The 13,268-nt window shown below is 40.5% G+C and overlaps 1 pseudogene; it reads left to right on the plus strand.

Moving 5' to 3' along the window:
• Positions 1 to 413: 413 nt before the first annotated feature.
• LOC114633422 lies at positions 414 to 1,463 on the plus strand (annotated as a pseudogene).
• Positions 1,464 to 13,268: the final 11,805 nt, after the last annotated feature.

Consider the following 13,268-nt stretch of genomic DNA (forward strand, 5'->3'; position numbering starts at 1 on the left):
CCTCAGTGCTCATGGATAATGTTGGTAATGATAATGCTTGTGGCATAATTTTGCTAGTGGGAGGTTGAAGGTTTAAAGGTATTAGTGAATATAAATGTCATAACTGTTTAGGTTTTTATAGGTACTGGATCTTTATAGCCTAGGTCAAAATAGGCCTCACACCATATAGGGCAAGCTGGCCTCAAATTTGCCAGCCTCTTGCCTCAGCTTACCAAGTGCTGAGATTGTAATCAGTATTACGGTGATAGCCATGAGTAGATAGCCCTGGAGTTAGATATTGATCCATTATTATCCTTTATTTAATTCCCTTTCAAGTTCAAGGTAAAAGAAAGACAATTTATGGCAGGGAATCTTCCAGAGGCAGAAGCCCAAGGAAGTTCTAAAGAGGGAACTGCAAGACTTTGGAAAGAGCTATGCAGTCGAAACGGGAGTGTGAGCATTGGTGTGAGAAGGTGAATCCAGAGAACAAGGCAGCCCCGGAGGCATGGGTAAGGGAGACTGGCATCCACCTGGTGCAGGTCAACGGGCAAAGGAAGTATGGCGGGTCACCCCCAGGCTGGGTGGGAAGCCCGCCCCCGTCAGGGTCCGAGGTGTTTATTGGACGACTACCATAGGATGTGTATGAGCACCAGCTGATCCCACTCTTCTAGCGCGTGGGGCGCCTCTATGAGTTCCGCCTAATGATGACCTTCAGTGGCTTGAACCACCTATGCACGCTACAGCTCGCGGCGCGGTGCCCAGGCCGCCATTGCTACGCTGCACAACCACCAGCTGCGGCCTTCTTGCCAGCTCCTGGTGTGCCGAAGCACTGAGAAGTGCGAGCTGACGGTGGACGGGCTGCCCCTTAGCCTGAACCGCCGTGCGTTACTGCTCGCCCTGCAGCCGCTCGGCCCATGCCTGCAGGAGACACTGCTGCTACCCAGCCCTGGGTCTGCGCCCTCTCAGATTGCTCTGCTCAAGTTCAGCACGCACCGAGCTGCTGCCATGGCCAAAAAGGCCCTGGTAGGCGGCCAGTCACTCCTCTGTGGAGAGCAGGTGGCTGTGGAGTGGCTCAAGCCAGACCTGAAGCAGCACTTCCGTCAACAGCTTGCGGCCCCTCAGTGCGGTTCCTAAGGCTAGATGTCAGCCAACTAGCTCAGACCAGGGACAAGCTGGGGTCCCAAGGGGCTCGGGCTACTCTGCAACTGCTGTGTCAAGGGATGAAGCTAGGCAGCCCAGTGTTCCTTAACAAGTGTTTAGGAACAGTGCCTGCCGGCTGGCATCGGTTCTGATACCGGGTTGTGATCCCTGGGCATCCAGTGCCTTTCAGTGGCCTCATTTGAGTTGTGCTGGCCTCTGATTGGCAGGATGGGCATGAGGTGGCTAAGGATGCTGTGTCTGCACAGCTGCTGGAAACACTGAGTGAATCTAGGACCAGCCTATGGTCTCCTGGAGCTGAAGCAGGTGCTGTGCTTAAGCAGTGACCTCTTTTTTCTACAGGCACCCTAAATGGGTAAGCAGAGCCTGTGCCAACCCCCAGCCCAGCAGGCCTGGGCAACCACTACTTGATCCCAAGGAGACAGGTCAGGTGACAGACAGCTTTCCCTGCTGTGACAGGACCCTGTCACACCTAAGTGCTACTTTAGTTGTGAGGAACCTTGCCCTCCCCCACTGAGCCCAGGGTCTGACTAGACCTCTAACCTGCTATCCTTAGTCAATTCCCAGCTTGACAAATTTTCACCACACCCGCACAAGAGCTTACTATGAATCTGTTTTTATTTGGAGAACTGGCTGAACCAAAGAGCCCTTCCTCGCACCACGTGTCCCTAGTTTGGGCTTATATGGTTTTTGTTTTTCTATACTGGTTTTATTTATATTAAAACTCTGGTTGGTGTAAAAAAAAGAGGATTTATTTATTTATTTGTTTGTTTGTTTAATGTGGATGACTATGTATGCTAGCTATAGCACTTGAATCCTTTGGAAGAGCAAACAGTACTCTTAACCCCTCAGCTATCTCTGCAGCCCCTGAAAGAGTTTCTTCTTTTAACAACAAAAATAAGTGAAAATAGTGTTCATTTTGAGTGAAAGAATAGAATTATACTTGCATTGCTGATTTGCTCCTTTCTCTATTTGCTATTATCATTCTGTCCTAAATAGATTTGAACTGTTCATTTATTATATTTGTTATATTTTATTATATTCATATATAATATTTACTAAAATTTTTAATTTTAATTTCCTTGTTAGTAACTACAAGTAGAAATACACTGCTTAGAGGAGAGAATGAAACCAGTCTTTGACATAGCCCTTGGTTCCTGTGATGCTAACAGCTTTGAGTTGCCTCTGCTTGTTGTATGAATGTGTGCCTTACACCAAAAGCTGTATTAGACAGACTTCTATAGACTAGCATAAGCAGCAGAATACTTATGTATATAATATGTAGTCTATATTATTTGTGTTAAGAATTATTAGATTGCCTTGTAATGCCTTTGCTTGTTAGTCCCATAGCTGTCTGCACTCAGGAGGATAATAGCTTTAGCTATAAGTCTTGGAAGCTCCTTGGCAGAGCTGTTGGAGATCAGTCTGAAGGCTGAAGCTGTGCTCTGAGAGCAGCAGAAGATGGCAGTAGAGGTTGCAGGCTCAAGTATTCATGAAGAGGATCTGTCAGGAAGGCAGCAATTTTTCTCTCAGGTTTTTCAGTGAGAAGTGAAGTCAACTTTGAGGATGGCCCTTACCTGCACAGGCAGCCTTCCCTCAAATGCCCTCATAGAGTCTCTTGGTAGATTATAAATCATTGACAATTAAGACCAACAATCTCAAAAGAAAAATGCAACAAGTAATTAATCTGTATTATGATGAAATTGGCATCAGATTTAGTCATTTGATATTCATGGGAGCTTATCTTGTCTAAGTCTCTAGGAATAAAAATATATGGAACTGTTTACATGTATATTTAAATGCATGTGATATATATTATTTTATTATCTCTCTACATGTACATATATATCTATGTAGAGAGAGATAACAGAAACATACAAAATGACAAGTTTTAATATATTTTTACTAAAAATACTATTTTTATGTGATATATTCTGATTATGGTTTCTTCTCCCCCAATTCTTCCCAGATACTCCCTTCTTCCTCACCCATCCAACTCCATGCCATTTTTCCTCTCTCTCTTTTTAGAAAACAGACAAACAAACCATAATGAAACAAAGAAAAAACCACACAGACACGTAGGTACTTGTGTGCTTGCATGAGTATACACACACATGCAAACTATAAATATAAAATCTGAAACTATAATATATAAGCAAAAGACCAGGAAGATTTGAAACAAGGCCCAATCAAAGCAATATTAGGCATAGTTTGTACAAGAATATCACTGAGTTCATTTTTTGTTGGCCATCTACTGCTGAGCATGTGGATATCCCTAAGTATGCTTAATACACCCAGTGAGATCCCATTGGAGACAAATCATTTTTCCTTGCAAAAGGATGTCAATTAGTTTTGCTGGATGTAGTAATCTAGATTGGTCAGTATCGTCTTCTATATTCTCATGACTTTTACGGTTTCTGTTGAGAAGTTTGCCTTTATGTATGACTTTGTACTTCCCTCTTGCAGCTGTGAACGTCAGTCATTCCTTTGTTCACTCTAGTTAATGTTTTAATTGTCATGTGAGGTGGGGACATTCTTTTCTGGTCTTGTTTTGAAGTTCTAAAGGCCTTCTGAGTCTGGATTATCATCTCCTTCTTTAGATTTGGGATTTTTTTAGGGCTCCGTTTAATTGAATATGTTTTTATGCCTTTAGTCTGATATTTTTTCTATTTTTATGATTTGTAAATTTTGTCTTTTAATGGTGTCCTATAGAACTTACATGTTGTGTTCAATTTTTTTTTTTTTTTTTTTGAGACAGGGTTTCTCTGTGTAGTTCTGGCTGTCCTGGAACTCACTCTGTAGACCAGGCTGGTCTCGAACTCAGAAATCCTCCTGCCTCTGCCTCCCAAATGCTGAGATCAAAGGCGTGTGTGCTACCACTGCCAGGCCATATTTTGTTCTATCACTCAATATCTTAATGTTTTAATCATCTATCTTATCCTCCATTTCTGCTAGTCTGTCTTTTGCTTGAACCAATCTGTTATTAAGCCTGATTTTTTTACTAGACTTACGAGTTTTGCACTTTTAAATTTTAAGGTGTGTTGTTTTAGTATTTTATTGCAATTGAATCCTTTATTGATTTTCTAAAGTCAGTTGTTTATTCGTATTCTCTTAGAATTTTTTTAGGAGTTTATTTGTATCATCTTCATTTTTATCAAACCTTCCTAACCATTCTTTTAAATTCTTTGAAGTCACTGTATTTGGGAGCCATTAACGTGGAATTGGTATTTTTCAAGGGTGTATGCCATACAGTCTTTTGTCTTTGTTACATTATTGCATTGGAATGTACACATCTGTGGTTGTTCTTTGCTTGGAGTTCTAAATCAACTGTATTCTTTCATTTGAAGTATTTACAATATTTGAGTGATGGGGTTATGTAGACTTGAACTGTTTAGAAGTTGGACATCCAGTCCATATGCTCAAGGTATCTGGTGTATTACTCCTAGAAAGTAGAATTAACTACAGGAAAACCACTATTACTGAGTAGGACCACCATACAAATCTGCTGGCCAATACTCTCTCTCTCTCTCCTTTTAACTTCAATAGCGACAGAAATGGAAATAGTTAAGGGTAGCTTGTTATATAGGATGGTAAGATAAAGACTGAAGGGCCAGTGAGGTGGGACAGTGAGTGAAGTGCTTAGATGACCCGAGTTTAATCTCTGGAATGCATGTAGAGGTGGAAGGAGAGAACTGACTCCATAAAAATGTCCGCTGACCTCTGTGTGTCCTCTGTGCAACCCCCCACATATATCATATACACCAATAGTAGTAGTAGTAGTAATGATTTTAAAAATATTAGGAGCTAGGAGAAGTAGACAAGGTGAGAATAAGAATTAATATTGTAACAGCAGTGAAAAAACTAAGGTAGGCGATGTTTGAGATACTGTTAAGGCCTGTGCATTTTAGGGATTTTTGAAGCTCTGGAATGTTATAGTCAAGAAAAGAGAGGAAGAAGGTAGGTGTGGTCGTTTGAATGAAAATAGCCCCATAAGGCTCATAGGGAGTGGCACTATTAGTATGTGTGACCTTCTCGGAGTAGGTGTGGCTTTATTGGAGTGTGTCAGTGGGGATGGGCTTGGGAGTTTCCCAAGCCCAATCCTGGCCCTGTCTGTCTGTCTCTCTCTCTGTCTCTCTCTGTCTCTCTGTCTCTCTCTCTCTCTGTCTCTCTCTCTCTGTCTCTCTCTCTCTGTCTCTCTCTCTCTCTCTGTCTCTCTCTCTCTCTGTCTCTCTCTGTCTCTCTCTCTCTCTCTCTCTCTCTCTCTCTTTCTCTGCCTCTCTCTGCCTCTCTCTGCCTCTGCTTCCCCCTCTCTCTGCCTCTTCCCCCTCCCTGTTGCCTGCAGATCTAGATGTAGAACTCTTGGGGTCCTTCTCCAGCACTCTGTCTGCTTGTGTGCCGCCATGATCATAATGGACTAGACTAAACCTCTGAACCTGTAAGGAAGTTCCAATGAAATGATTTTTTTTTTTTTGTTTTTCGAGACAGGGTTTCTCTGTGTAGCCCTGGCTGTCCTGGAACTCACTCTGTAGACCAGGCTGGCCTCAAACTCAAGAGATCTACCTGCCTCTGCCTCCCAAGTGCTGGGATTAAAGGCATGCGCCACCACCGCCTAGCATGAAATGATTTTTTTTATAAGAGTTCCTGTGATCATGGTGTCCCTTCATAGCAATAGAAATCCGAAGACAGTAGAGAAGAGAAAAAGTAGAAAAGAGGAATGAGAAGGAAAGAAAGAATCAGTAGAGTACAATAGCTTAGTAGACTGGGTTGAGAAATACAGAGCACAATGCTACAACCTAACTAACTAGTAATATACAGACTAAAACAGGACCCTTATGAGAATGAAAGTAACAAATGAAAATATTTTAAATGATGAAATATTAACAAGAAAAATAGGACAAAGTATAATAAAGTACATTAAGTTACAATGATCACATTAGTTGGTAGTGTTTGGTGGGCTGTATTTTAAATGCCTCCCCCATGATGTTTCATGCAGCAAATTGCACTGATGAGGGTGGTGTAATTTGTAATTACAATTCAAGCTTATGAGATCAGATTTGGGTTATTTATTGCCCCAGTGGCATTGAGATGGTTAGCTGTTGGATTTAGCTTTTGGCCCAGGTATACTTAGTTGAGCTGGGTAGATCTCAGGTAGCTAGTTGGTACTCTGTCTAGATCTGTGCTATGTTAGGGAAAGGAGCATGAAAGTCCTAGCTAACCTTAGTGCAGTCTTAGCAGGGAGTCTCCATAGGTCTTGTAATATTTCACTTTGGTCACAGCTTCCATGGCCAGGATGGATTTCTGTGGTTTCTTCCCATGGACATGTGTAGGGCCCTTGATTTTTACATCATGGAAGTGTAGGAACTCTCCCCCTTGGTATTTGATGGAGCTGATTGATAACCTTGGCCATATGGCACCCACTAATCTCAGGCAATCTCCTTTCAGTGCTTCAAATTCTTCAGCTTCCAGGCCTTACTGATAGTTATGTGTTCATTCAGCTGTGTTCTTTCAGGACAAGTGTGTTTGAAGGGAGACACTTCCTTGGGTTTCCTTTGATTTCAGTGGAGCCCCTTGGTGCTGGTTTTCAGCCACTCATACTGCTTCCCCAAGGAGATCTCAGCAGACAATTTTAAGAAAAAGAATGAACTTACAGAAAACTTGATCATATATGTGTACTCCACTACAGGTTTGTTTGTTTTTCCTGTCATTTACATCTTGCATTACTGTGGAGTATTTGTTGCAGGCACAGAACCAATACAATGGTACCAGTATTGATCTAGCATTAATAGCTAAACTACTTGTATAAATAGATTTGTAAGTATTGATAAACATATAGTGTTTCGTATTCTCCATTCTAGTATCTTCCAGAATAGATCCATACCCTGAAAAAAATTCTGTTTTTCCCTGTTTATTTTCTCTCATTCTTCAACCCATGATAACATTAATCATTTTACTGTGTACTATGAAAGTACACACACACACACACAGACACACACACACACACACACGTGAGTTGTATATACATCTTAGGGTGAACACAAGGTAGAATTATAAGTAAAATGAAGAGAGAAAGGGATGTATGCCGTGTAGGTACAGAGACAATTTGCAAGTTGTAGGAATCAGTAAACCAGTATTTAGGAAGGATTCTCTTATGACCATGTATATGATAACAATTGTAGACTTGATTGTCTTTTCATTAGCTACCCTAGGAAAACAGTGTAACATTTGCTCTTCATATCTTTTTGACTGTTCTATTTCCTTATTTTTAGGATGGCCTAGAGTTTTTAAGGCAGCAGGGAAGGAGGTCAGTGGTAGACTGAGGAAGTAGGGAATAGGGATGGCCTGAGGATGAAGGATGTAGTTTTTAGGTAGTCTGTGTAATCCCATGGTTTTCCCAAAGCAGGCAAAGCAAGCCCCCTTTGCAGTTAGACAGTTGCTTAGAGATCTTCACAGAATGGAGGCCCGGAAAGCGTATAGATTCTTCTGTCATGTATGGGGTTCTCAAAATAGGCAGAAGGAGTCCTTCTAAAACTTGAGGGGCTGCCATAGCCTGCAGTTCCTCCTACCTCAAATTTTCTACCTCTACCACTGCAGTCACAGCCTTTGACCTTGAATGGTTTCTCAACCGAGACAATGATCTATCTGGAGGGAAGGGTGTTTTTACCAGCCCCAGGCAATCCTGACCGTCCAATGCATTTTCCTCTTCCTCCTTCTTTACTGTCGACTCAAACTGGAATTTATTGTGTCAGATCAGGGAATCCTTGGCCCTCTAGCAGTGGTTGCTAAGGGCTCTGATAAATGGTATTAAAGCACTAGTCCTAGTTATCTTACAATATGTCCAAGATATTTGGGCATCTGGGTGGCTGAGGTCTTCCCACATCTCCCGTTGCATGTGTATCATGTTCTTGTGAAAGTTACCTAAGACTTCTTCATGCTGGTAACATGCTTGTTTCAACAGGCCTGGTCTATTCTTAATCTCTCTGCTCGATGATTTTTTTTTGTTTGTTTGTTTTTTGAGACAGGGTTTCTCTGTGTGTAGCCCTGGCTGTCCTGGAACTCACTCTGTAGACCAGGCTGGTCTCAAACTCAGAAATCTGCCTGCCTCTGCCTCCCAAGTGCTGGGACTAAAGGCATGCGCCACCACCGCCCGGCTGATGACTTTTACCATAAGGTGGTCAGTTCACTGGTTTTACAGCTCCAGTCACTGGTGGAGTTGCTGAGGTCCGTAGTGTGTACCAGAGTCTGGAGGATTGGGATATGGTCTATATAGCTGTCCAGCAAGAAAAGCGGTGAGCTGGTTGTTTTCTTGGTCTCCACCATGGTCTTTATGGCACTTGGGAAAGTCATGTGCTTTAACATGTCTGTGGCCATCTTCAAGTTTTAAAGGAAGGCAGTTAAGCAGCTTCTCACAGAACTTCAGTGATTTGGGGTGGGGGCCTCTAACAGCCTTTGTTATGTGTTTTCATCATTTCTGAAAACTGATCCTGCTTTGATTCTGTATTCTTATGGAATGAAAAGAAATAAGAAATAATTCTGTATTCTTACAGAATGAAAAGAAATGCACCATTAGCATTAATAATATACAGCTGTGTATGATGGTTAATCTTGTAACTGCAGTGGAAAAAAATTTGTACCAAATTATGTAACTGTGACCAAATCTTGGCAGACAGTCCATTTTATGTACAACTCCATCCCTGGAGATGGTCCCCTATTTTTTTTCTTTTGGAGATTGTACCTTTATTAAACTGATACTTGATATTTTTTTTAATTTTTCTATTTCAGAGAGCGCACTAAGAACATCTAGGCATGAAATGTGCTGCTCTCTGTGCAAATTGCTCAGTCAGTTTTTAAGGTTATTGCGTTATCTTGATTGACAGTCATCTGTTGTATTGCTGTTTTTTGTTTTTTGCACAACGAGTGCCGTTCTAGAATTCTACATGCACTAAATAAAAGGAATTTTTAAGGTAGAATGACATCTTTCTTTAATTTTGAGAATTTCATGCATATTTATGAAAAACTATGGTCATATTCCCTCTCATTTCTTCCCTACAACTTTCCTATATTATAAACCACTTAGGCTAGTTAGTGTTGCCCATATGTATATGGATGTGGAGCATGGAAAACCTACGAGTGGCCACATCCTAACAAAAGAATGAGTCTCCATCAGCAACTGTCCACTGCCAATAGCCCCTCACTATGCAGGGGGCCTGGAGAACCTCAACTGCAAATGTTCAGGAAGTTTACCTGGTTTGATCCTTATATAGGCCTTGGGTAGGTAATCACAGCTGCTGTGACAGCCATCACAGCATATCCTGTCACCCTCCCTTATCCTCTGGCGCTTGCATTCTTTCTGCTTCTGCTTCTGTGATGTTCCTTGAGGCTTCTTGTGTGAGGGTTAATTAGGTGGCTGGCTTAGGGCTGAGCATTCAGTCTCTTTAGTAATTGGAATCTGCACATTTTCAGCTGAAGGTGATATTTAAAAGGCTATAACCTTTATTTAGAGAAAACAATAATATTCAGACCAGAAATATTGTGAATGGGGCAGTGGTGGTGGTGCACTCCTTTAATACCAGAAGAAGTAGGTAGATCTCTGAGTTTAAGGCCAGCCTGAGCTACAGAGCAAGTTCCAGGTTATACAGAGCTATACATAGAAACCCTGTCTCAAAAACAAAAGAAAAAACCCACCCTCCCCCTCAAAATCCCCTAAAGCAAAACAAACAAACAAGTAGGGCTTAAACTATTGTAGTAAACTTCAATGGAAGAGACAAGATGGTAGCAACAGTGTTGAGTACCTGATTAGTTGTGGGTAAGGAGGAAGTGAAGGTGACTCCTAAGTTTTTGCCTTGGACAGTGGAGTAGAGAATGGTGTAAGGTACCCAAATTAAGAACCACTCTTTGTGTATGGTTATAGTATCTGAGTGCAGACATTTTGTTGCACAGTATATATGCTTCTAGAATGTTCAGCTAGATGGCTCATTCCCACTAAAATCAGTCACCATTCCAAGAATACAGAGTACTTTGCTGTATCACAGTACCCTTATACATTTTGTGCTAAATACATCCTTTCTGAATTCAGGATATGTCGGTTAGTCTGGTTTGCCAATATTTTATTGTAGTAAAGAAAATGAGAGTACAGAAATTATACGTGTTCTGCTGTATTGAATTTCCTAAGCTGAACATGCATCTATAAACCACATCAGAGAAAACAGAAAATGACTTGCCTGTCAAAAGTTCCCACTACCCTCTATTAGCTGCTGTATCCCAAAGGAAACCACTCTACAGATTTTTAGCATCATATTAGTACTGTCTGTTTATATATGTCATCTAAATGGAACCATATGGTATGTACTAATTTATATTTAGCTTATTTTTCTCAGCTTTATATGACTTATTGACGTTGTTGTATGCAGCACTGGTTTGATTTTTTTTACATTGGTCTATAATATTGCATTGTATTTATTTTCATATTATCATAAATTCCCATTGCACATCTGTACCATAATTTAGTTATTATTGTACATTTCATGGATATGTGAGCTATGTGCAGTTTTGGTTATTAATGATGCTGTATGATTTTATATTTTAATAGATAATTTTTTGTTGCAAGCACATTTATTTCTCTTGGGTATATATAACAGAATTGAATTGTGTTACAGGTTACTCATGTGTTTCGGCAGTGCTGCCACACACATCTCTCATGTGGCTTTATTCATTCTCCTTTTTCCCTATGTGAAAACCTGTTTCTCTCATTTCCATTTTTGGCAGTTAAATGGCAGAGATTGCAGAATTCTGTTTCATGTTCAGAAATACAAAGTTTTGAAGTATTATTTAATAGCTGAGTGAGTGTACTGGCTGAGTTTGTGTTTACTTGACACAAGCTAGAGTCATTAAAGAGGAAGGAGCTTTAGTTGAGAAAATGCTTCCATGAGATCCAGTTGTAAAGCTTTTTCTCAATCAGTGATCAATGGAGAAGGGCCCAGCCCATTGTGAGAGCTGCCACTCCTGGAACTGGTGGTCCTGGGTCCTGGGTCCTGGGTCCTGGGTTCTATAAGAAAGCAAGTTAAGCAAGCCACAGGCAGCAAACCAGTAAGCAGTACCCCACCACCATCTCCTACCTTCAGGATCCTGCCCTGTTTGACTTACTGTCCTGACTTTTTTCAATGAAGTACAGCAATGTGAAAGTTTAAGCCAAATAAACCCTTTCCTCCTCAACTTGGTTTTTGGTCATAGTGTTTTGTCACAGAGGTGAAAACCCTAACTAAGACAGTGAAGTTAAGCCGGGCAGTGGTGGCGCATGCCTTTAATCCCAGCACTTGGGAGGCAGAGGCAGGTGGATTTCTGAGTTCGAGGCCAGCCTGGTCTACAGAGTGAGTTCCAGGACAGCCAGGGCTACACAGAGAAACCCTGTCTGGAAAAACCAAAAAAAAAAAAAAAAAAAAAAGACAGTGAAGTTAAGTTAAATGTCTTCTAATGAAAGTGGAATGCAACACCATAAACGCATCTACACTTACGGTCACCCCACCTTGACACTGTCTTTGGCTAAGTGAATATCGTGTACATGTTCAGGATAGTCCTCAATGTACACTTTTGTAGCCTTATTCCATACATTAGGAATTGGATTATCGAGATCCCATGGGTTTGTTCAGAAGAGTATGGAGTCAAATGATGGACCCTAGTAAAACTTCAAAGCGGAAGTAGTTATTAGAATAAATCCAAATAATAGAGCCTCACATAAAACACGTGAATTTAAGAATGATACAGCTTGATTGTCATCAGTGAAAATGCTGGAGCAAGGACCTATTTAGAATGTCTCTCATATATATATAATGACAATACTGGACTAAAAAGTCATGATAAATGTTTTTAGTATAGTAGGAATTAGCCTGAGGCTTGCAAAAATCTATGGGACATTTATTAAGAGAAAGAGCAGGGTTTATAATTATAATTCATCTCATTCCCATTTCTCTTCTCCAGCTGCTTTCAGTGAAAGCCGAAATCTGGCAGCCACTAGCAAGGGAAGAATAGGCTTGTCAGTTCTCTAAAGTCCCATTTCCAGAAAATTGTCATTATTTAACTTTCGTGGCAGCCCTTTGGAATGCCTCATGTGCAAATGTGTCTTTTATTGGTCTGACTGAGATCTTCTTCATGTTTAATACTCTGTACCCAGGGAAATTTGTCAGGAGAACCAGAGAAAGATTTATCATGGACACACAAGGTAATATATTTAGTATTCAATTAAAGAATACTTTAACAAAAATACTTAACAAGACAATTTGGGGAAAGTGATGTCTACAGGAATACTGATGAGCATGCAATACATACAATCCATTTACACAACAAAAGATGAGGTAGGGAATTGGCATTTATAAGAATAAAGTATTTGTAAATTACTGAATGTATTAAAAAACCAATAAAAGAAACAAAGGAATTAAGATGGTATGTTGCAAGGTATTTAAGAGAAATGAAGTCATTAATAGAAGGACAATAAGACATACAGTGTTAGAAATTACATGATCCCCTCTGAAAAGGGTTTTGACAAAAATCAACATCCCACATGAAGAGACTAAGACTAGAAGGGACGTAACTTAACACAACAAAGGCTATATATGACAGACCTTCCTATATACTAATAACAGACATATTGAGAAAGATGTCAGATCAATCATCCTACTTACAATTGCCTAAAGCAAAGATATATAGCAAAAAAGGAATAACAGCCCTTGATCAGAAATGAAGGACCTCTACAACAGAACATTTAAAACCATAAAGAAAGAAATTAGACACTAGAACAATGGTTCTCAACCTTCCTAATGCTGTTCCTCATATTGTGGTGACTCCCCCACTCCCTCACCATAAAATAATTTTGTTGCTACCTCATAACTGTAATTTTGCTACTGTTATGAATTGTAATGTAAATGTCTGATAGGCAGGATATCTAATATGTGACCCCCAAAGGGTTGTGACCCACAGGTTGAGAACTGCTGCACTAGAAGATGAAAAATATATTAGAATATATTAATACTGTGAAAATGGCAGTACTGCCAATGGTCATCTACAAATTCAAAACACTCCCTGTCATAATTCCAATAGTAGTCTTCATAGAAGTAAATAAAAACAGTCTTAAAATTCACATG

The sequence above is a fragment of the Grammomys surdaster genome, unplaced genomic scaffold, assembly GCF_004785775.1.
Source record: "Grammomys surdaster isolate TR1022 unplaced genomic scaffold, NIH_TR_1.0 654, whole genome shotgun sequence".
NCBI lineage: Eukaryota > Metazoa > Chordata > Mammalia > Rodentia > Muridae > Grammomys > Grammomys surdaster.